The sequence below is a fragment of the Felis catus genome, chromosome C1 (assembly GCF_018350175.1).
Source record: "Felis catus isolate Fca126 chromosome C1, F.catus_Fca126_mat1.0, whole genome shotgun sequence".
In the NCBI taxonomy this organism is placed as follows: Eukaryota; Metazoa; Chordata; class Mammalia; order Carnivora; family Felidae; genus Felis; species Felis catus.
Window position 1 is genome coordinate 201,066,582 of NC_058375.1, and position 8,389 is coordinate 201,074,970.

The 8,389-nt window shown below is 46.0% G+C and overlaps 2 long non-coding RNA genes across 2 annotated transcripts; one reads left to right on the top strand and one right to left on the bottom strand.

Annotated features, from left to right (window-relative positions):
• Positions 1 to 221: 221 nt before the first annotated feature.
• On the bottom strand, positions 222 to 3,182 carry LOC109502864. Its single transcript, XR_002161750.3, has 2 exons — positions 901 to 3,182; positions 222 to 414 (listed from the first exon to the last, which is right to left on the bottom strand). It is a non-coding gene; the product is annotated as an uncharacterized LOC109502864 (long non-coding RNA).
• Positions 3,183 to 5,134: 1,952 nt separating this feature from the next.
• On the top strand, positions 5,135 to 6,598 carry LOC109502863. The gene is made up of 2 exons (XR_002161749.3): positions 5,135 to 5,694; positions 6,408 to 6,598. It is a non-coding gene; the product is annotated as an uncharacterized LOC109502863 (long non-coding RNA).
• Positions 6,599 to 8,389: the final 1,791 nt, after the last annotated feature.

Sequence of the window (8,389 nt, forward strand, 5' to 3'; positions counted from 1 at the left end):
TTCAGCTCTATTTACACTAACGAAGGGGAACAAAGCAATTCCTTCAAAATCCTGGAATTCTGTAGTCCAAAGCACAGAGATTTGGTGACACTTTGCCCCTCACACTCCCTATGCTGGGACAGCAGGGGTGACTGCCTAGTGAAATCTTCAGAACAAAGCCTTTGTTTTTTAGTAATAACCCCCTTCTCCCCGCCCCCCCAAAAGACCCAGATTCTTCTGAGTGTTGCAGTGATCCAATTTTATTGATCAAGAGATTCTCAATGCTGGGCAGCCTCACTTTTGTTCCGGGAGAAAATGTGGAAGGTAATACCGCAGAGATCTATGTCACCGCAGTAAGGACTATGTCACCGTGCAGAAAGATTCGTATCCTCTCCAGAGCACCGTCCTGCACGAGTGCTCCGCAATTTCTTCATGCTGTAAAGAAGCAAAGACAAAACTGAGGTTATAAGCTTCCCTGGTTAGGGTAGGAGAGTCTCAGAAGGTTCTTCAGGTGGGCACACGAAGCCAACTTGACATTTTCCAGAATTTCCCTTATGATTTTATTACCCTTTTCGCTATGGTTTGGCCTGACTTACTTGAAACTTCCTGGGATGTTTGTGCTGGGCAAGTCGTGTCTCCCCAGAATAAGCTACGTTATTTGTGGGACCCAGCGCAAGATGATTATACCGGCCTCTTGTTAAAAAAATACTTTTAGGATGATTATAGCAGAGCGTCAACTAAGCCTCAGGTCCCCTGAGTTACAGGGCAATTTGTAAGTCTCTGAACTTCCTTCTCACTTAAGGCACTTCTAATGGTAAACATTCAGATAACTACATCGAGAGACCTCTATCTAATTCATCCTTATAGTTCAGGAGAGCTGGTCAATGTCTTATTCACAATGCGGGCTTGATGGATACTTACAAATGCCTTGCTTCTCACTGAGGCCATTCCATGTGCCTGAGAATGAATGAAGGCTCTTCCGAAATGCCTCCATCACCACCTCCTTCCTCCCCTCCTCTTACACATCCCCCAACTGCTCCCGGTATTCCTCCTACACTCCTTCAGGACCACACACTGAAGAACTGGCCAGTTGCTATCCTTTTTCTCCCCCAGGCTGTCCTTGGTGGTACTTTTTTCTGTGCTCCGGAAGAAAGATGGAGTCCTAAGGGATGGGCAGAAGTGCCGTATCCTAGGGTGGCTGCATCCAGTCATGGTAGATGTTAGAATCCCAGTGTGGGGTTTCTGGCTATTTACATGAAAATGGTTTTCTGAGCCTTGAGATGAGGCAGGGAGGAGCATCTAAAGAAACCAGGCAACTGTGGACTTATACTTCCTCACTCTGGGATGTCACAAAGTCAGTATGAGGTCAGCGACCCAATCTACAGGAGAAGGGCTGAGCAGTGGGACCTGGGACGATTTCCTTCAACATTTAGTCAGACGGATTTTCTGGAGCCAAGCCTCTCGATCTACTAAACTTAGGTTATTTCATTTCTCCTCGTCTAAGAAATCTTCTTTTAGTTAAAGCCAGAAGGATATGGAATTAATGGCAATCCTATTATTTTACTAATGAGGAAACTAAACGCCCAGGTAGAAATTACTTCCTTATAGGCTTCAGGAAATTGCTGAAGGACACATAAATACTAAATAGCAGAGGTGGGAATTAAATCTGCGTCTACTTAATTTTAGCGATTCGGCAGTGTCTCCTCATGTATTCGCTGCTCTGGTAGATAGGGACAAGGAGGTTAATCACCTAGGGGGTGACATGTACTTAATGTTTACCATGAAGAGAGACATGGACAAAAGGCTTGAATATTAAGACCCAGAAGACACTGACCCAAGTCAGTGATGGGGATAGAGAAGGAGTGGATTATACAACACTGAGGTGACAGAAGAGGTGAAAAGAATGAGCTTTGAAGGGAAAGATTGAACCCTAGCCTTCTGCCCTGAGTGAATAACCACCAATAGATACTGCAGCGGCAACTGCATTTGGACAGAAAGTATTGGTTTTAGTGTTGCCCGGTTTGGGATGTCTACTGGACAGACACCATGTCTATTTAAGTGCTCAGTGGACAAATGAGATATAAAGTAACTAGCTCAGGAGAGCAGTGGAGCTGGTGATGTAGATTTGAGCATTGGCAAAGTAGAGCGTTGTGTAGTTGAATGTGCAGGAACAGATGGGATGATCTAGGGGCAAAATTATAGGATTCATCATCCACCTTTGGGTGTTTCGGGGAAGACAGCTGAGGAAAGAGAGCAGAGTAAAACTCAGCTAAGAACGAAGTTGCAAAGTAACAGTATGGAGTTCAACATGGAAGTGTCAGACTTGGGGAGGTCATATACCACTCACGGGGGACCTCCCGAGTGCCCGGAGCTGTGCAGAGCCCCTGGGGAGCCTGACTTCATTTTTCAGTGCTTGCTTTATTTGATCCTGTAGAGTATTTGGCTAGTAGGTTCCTGCAGGGAGAGAGTAGGGGGTGCAGTCAAGAGTGCATTGGGTAGAGGAGAGACAGGAGGTGAGATAGGGGAGGGTGGAGGTTGTTTTTGAGCAGAAGGTAAGCCTCTCTCTAGCAACCACTCTCTCCTTTGCTTCACAGCCACACTTCTTTAAGAGGAGGCTTTATTCAACCACAGTTGCTCTGATATGGAAAATGACAGGCCTCCTTATTCTTCCAGGCTCACTTTACCCATGTGTGCTTCACCCCTACCTGACTTTAGCCTCCTCCTTTCGGGATAGATAAGTCCGCAGTTTGGGATGGCCATCTGGGCTTGTTATTTTACCTTTGTGCCTGCTGTCAGCCACCTTATACTCTGAGAGGACAGGGCCAAGATGATCGCTTGTGCTTGGAACAGTGCCAGGGATATGGTAAGCACTCTAGAGATATTAACTTATTTATTTAATCCTTACATCAACCCTGTGTGGTGGGTATTATTATGGCTGAATTCCAGGATCAGGGTGGTTAGGTAGCTTGTCCATGATCCTGCAGCTAGTAGATGGAGGAGCTGGGTTGTTCTTGTGTAAGAAATTAGAATAATTTCTCATGTAAGGCTGTTTCATACATATTTTACATTTTTTGAAAAAAAATATGGACCATCGAGAAAGGCACTTGAGATTTTCAATAAGTCCTCACCAATTGAGATGTGGATCACTATTATTTACTGAAACAAAGTTCTTTTTTTTTTTTTAAAGTTTACTGATTTAGAGAGAAAAAGAGAGTATGAGTGGGGGAGGGGCAGAAAGAAAGGGAGAGAGAGAACCCCAAGCAGGCTCTGCATAGTCAGCACAGAGCCCGAGGGAGGGCTCGATCTCAGGAACCCCAAGATCATGACCTGAGCTGGAACCAAGAGCCAGACACTCAGTTGACTGAGCCCCCCCAGGTGCCCCCATTGAAACAAAGTTCCTATATAAGGATATCTTGTTCACAAAGCGAGGATCTATTCAGGCATTTGGTGTGTGAGAGGGGGGTGGGTATCCACGTTGATATATACCTAGGCTGGTGAGTTCTCAGGCATACTTTATTCATAATTGGGGATCTCATGAACACGGCCCCTTCACTTCCTTTCTGCCCATTCCGCACACTGAATGCATAGGAAAGAGCCACCATGAATGCCACCATGAATACCTAGGAAAGAACACAGAAACACACAGGCCCAGAGGCAACTGCACATCCTCAGTACAAATCTGGATGCATAAATCCGTTGTTCTATCAAGCCATCTGTAGCACATAATATCATGATCACCAACGCCAATCCTTTTCGCTTAAAGATCTGAATTCTTTGGGTGTGGAAAGAACTGGATGGTTAGTAACTTTTAAAAAAAAATGTTCATTTATTATTTTGAGAGAGAGAGAGAGAGAGAGCGGGGTAGGGGCTGAGAGAGAGGGAGAGAGAGAAGCCCAAGCAGTCTCTGTCAGCACCGTCAGCACAGAGCCCGATGTGGGATTTGAACTCAGGAACAGTGAGATCATGACCTGAGCCAAAATCAAGAGTCAGATGCTCAACTGACCGAGCCACCCAGGTGCCCCTCTTAGTAACTTTTGATAAAAGAGGACACAGAATAAATTAAACTCAGCTTCACAGATGTGTTAAAACACAACTCGATGTTCCTCTCTTTCTTCCTCTCTCTTTCTCTCTTCCCAACCTTTGTTGCGTCCCCCAGGGTTAAAACCTTAGGTCTTATGTTAAAAGAACAACAGGGGTACTGTAGAATTCCCTCCCTCCTAGAGTCTGTAAGGGGCAAGAAACTAGAGGAACTGTGAGAGATGCTTGGATTATCACCTCCCTGGCCCCCACATGAGGTGGACCCTCTTGGAGAGGGTGAACCATTACAGCCTTTGTTCAGGAAGTGTGCTTGAAACCAGGATGTATTCCCTTCCTTCCTTCCTTCCTTCCTTCCTTCCTCCCTCCCTCCCTCCCTTCCTTCCTCCCTGCCTCCCTCCCTCCCTTCCTTCCTTCCTCCCTTCCTTCCTCTCTCCCTTCCTTCCTTCCTTCCTTCCTTCCTTCCTTCCTTCCTTCCGAGAGAGCAGGGAAGGGGCACAGGGAAACGTTTGGGACAGGAGGGTGTACTTATTATCTTGATTTGTGTAGAAAGATTCATGGTTGTATACCTATGTCAAAACTTATCGGGGCGCCTGGGTGGCGCAGTCGGTTAAGCGTCCGACTTCAGCCAGGTCACAATCTCGCGGTCCGTGAGTTCGAGCCCCGTGTCGGACTCTGGGCTGATGGCTCAGAGCCTGGAGCCTGTTTCCGATTCTGTGTCTCCCTCTCTCTCTGCCCCTCCCCCGTTCATGCTCTGTCTCTCTCTGTCCCAAAAATAAATAAACGTTGAAAAAAAAATTAAAAAAAAAAACTTATCAAATTTCTATCACATTTGTGGTGCCTAGGTGGCTCAGTCGGTTGGGCATCAGACTTCCACTCAGGTCATGATCTCACAGTTTGTGAGTCTGAGCCCTACGTGGGGCTCTGTGCTGACAGCTTGGAGCCTGGAGCCTGCTTTAGATTCTGTGTCTCCCCCTCCCTCTGCCCCTCCCCTGCTTTCACTCTATCTCTGTCTCTCAAAAATGAATAAATGTTAAAAAAAATTGTCGCATTTAAAATACATGAGTTTATTGTGTGTCAGTTATACCTCAGCGCATTCATTTAAAAATTCCCATATTAGTTCAAATCCTTGCTGAAAAAGCTCTTTCTGAAAATGAGATGTTGGGACCAGGAATGCACATGTAAATGTGCCAGCCAATAAAGGCTTTGAAGATGCTGGGTCTGAAAGGCCAGGACAATTTCACTTGGTTAGTATCATCCAGGGAGGTTCCCATGGGCTACACTGATCAGCAGCCAGCTGATGAGCCAGCAGTCCTAATAGGTACTTTGTTGATTTTCCCCAAATGTCTCAGTACTCCCAAACCACCCAACCAAGCTCTTATGCTGAATCACAGCCATTGTGACAAGGCATCATTAATCATCAGGTCCTTTTGCCAGGAGCTCCCATGTCATGGGCACTTGTCTCTGTATATAAAAGGAGTGATGGGTGGGCTGCTTTGAATGAAGGGACCTGGGGTGGGGGAGGGGGGCAGCAGATAGATCCCTGCTGCTGGCCAGAATTGGGAAATATAAGAAGATGATGCAGTCCTGTAGATGTAAGTGTTCAGCGTGCCATCTGAAGGATTTACTACAGAGACAGAAAGCAAAGAAGTTCTGGAAGAAAAAGATCAGGAAGACAAGGTATTGATGACATTTTCTGATTATCCAAAGGGGCCTCGCAAACCCGAAGTGCTGTCCTCCTGGCTCGCAGGTGTTCCAAACTGTGATGCCTTTGTCAAAGCAAAGCTCTCCACTTGCCTTTAGAGACTGCCTTCCAACTCTTCCCTGGCTTCTCTGCTACCCACAAAAACCCAGCTCTCCCCCAGCTTCCCACCAATCCTGCAAAAAGCCAGAATTTCTGTGTTCATTGCTCATCTTCTTTATGATAGAGCCTCCCTCAAATCTTTTCATTCAGTAGAGAGGTTGACATAACCCCTAGACCTACCTTTTTGAAGGTGGGTTTCTTTCTTTCTTTCTCTCTCTTTTTTTTAAGGTTTGTTTATTTTGAGAGAGAGAGAGAGAGAGAGAGAGAGAGAGAGAGAGAGAAAGCATGAGCTAGTGGGGAAGGGCAGAGAGAGAGAGAGAGATAGCGAGCCAAATAGGCTGTGTACCAGCATGGAGCCTAATGCGGGGCTCGAACTCATGAACCCGTGAGATCATGACCTGAGCTGACATCAGCAGTCAGACACTTAACCAACTAAGCCACCCCAGGTGCCCCTTGAAGGTGGGTTTCTCATACTCTCTGGCCTTATGTCTGATGAAATCTGAGAAATTGAGCTGAAGAGGTCCTTCTATAAAAAACACATGGGTTTCCTGAGTGTTAATCTTACATTTTCTCATTCTTGTCTCCTTAGTCAGCAGCATATGCCAATGATCTGGTTGAAGACACTGCTCGAATCCATGACTTTCGGCATCACAATTTTTCCCATGGCCAGCAATAAGAAAAGCCTCTTTTGGTGCAGGCCCCAGAACACCATAATCATCTTCGATTTTACTTCTCCGCCCAGGGTCTTTTAAGTAAAATTTCTCTCCTTTCACTGACAAATGGTGTTTTGTGTGTTTTTGCTTAGCTGAACAGTGACCTATGGCAACCTGGAGTACCCCTGCCTTTTTTCATGTAATAGGCTAAGTGGGGTAGAACAGGTAGAGGGATAATCAAGCGAGTCGGGAGGAAATGTGTAGTGCCCGTGTAAGAGACTTGCTAATAAAATACGATTGGGTTTCGGTATGGAATAAGTTGAGATATTTTCTGGATGTGAAAAGAATTTACTTGGTTTGATAGACCTTCTAACTGGCTGGGTTGAGGTATAACAACCAGAAAACGCAGAACCAGATCATCAGCTCATACTTCCAGCTTTGTTTGTTGGTAATTAGTAACGAAGGTACCCAAAGATACCCCTTTTTCTAGAAACAAGCTCGGGTCATGTCAACACGGAGCCCAGGAACTGTAAACATGAGAAAGGGTGAAAACATAAAATAGGCCTAGACTGCATCTGTGTATTTGGGACTTTTTAAAGGACAACATCCCCAAGCCTCTCCTAATCGTGTGCTATAGATACAATGTAGTCTTGGACCCTTTGGGGTCAAATAATTCTGATAGCTGTGTGGAATCCCTTGTGTAATTGAACCTGGACCTTGTATAATTCACATAAAGGTATGACATCTCTTACCCCTGTCGCATTACCCTTAAAGTGCAACAGTTCTGCCACCTTTAAAAATCATATGCCCGCCAGACCAAAGCTGATCTAGAAGTTTGCGGCCTTAGAACCCAATTCTCCTGTGAAAGATACAGAAACCGTTGTCCAGCCGACTTAGGTAGGCCCCTGGGTTTTGTCAAATTTTCTAGATACCGATGAGCTTCTTGTTCCCAATGGAACATGGGTTTCTCCCATGATGGTTGATTTGTTCTTGGTTGACACATTTGCTCTCAGTGTGGGAGTGGGGGAAGATTGTAGTTTCAAGATCTTATGGAAAGTGTCTCTGCGCCCAGGAGCAGAGGCATCCTGGGAATGTGGTAATGCTAGACTCCATCTTGTAGTAATGTGTTGTAGTCACATGCTTTGCACACACCGGTGTAGTCTTGGGGAGAAGGCACAGACAAAGGAGGTCAGTAGCCTTTCCTGCTTCATTCTGTGCCAGTCATCCCTATCACACTCACCATTTTTGCCACATTTACATAGAACTTGGCCTTGTTCACATACGCGTGTTATGTAAGAGCCGATAGTCTAGAGTCAAAGTAACGGCATCGGGAGACCCGCCTCCCAGGCACCCAAAGATTGAAATTAAGTGTGAGAACTTTGAATCTTAGTGTCCAAGGCGTTGAATATTTATTGGTGAAAGCCCTGTATGAAGTAAAAAATCATGACCCACGTTATACCTCCCAGCAGCTTTTGTGAGGTATGGCACCTGATAGGGCTACTGGAGGGGGACCTTGAAAGTGACGGACAGGTTGGTAGGCATTTTAGTCTTCGCAGGCAAAAGCAGCCACGGTGAGTGGCCATGGCCACGTTCCACCAAGACTTTACCTAGAGCTTGTGCTGACTATTTCACTGATCTTGTAACAGTGATCTCAATTTTGCAGCTGAAACACACACGGAAGGACTAACTTGACAAAATCACAGAAAGGCTGGGGCGCCTGGGTGGCGCAGTCGGTTAAGCGTCCGACTTCAGCCAGGTCACGATCTCGTGGTCCGTGAGTTCGAGCCCCGCGTCGGGCTCTGGGCTGATGGCTCAGAGCCTGGAGCCTGTTTCTGATTCTGTGTGTCTCTCTCTGCCCCTACCCCGTTCATGCTCTGTCTCTCTCTGTCCCAAAAATAAATAAAAATTTGAAAAAAAA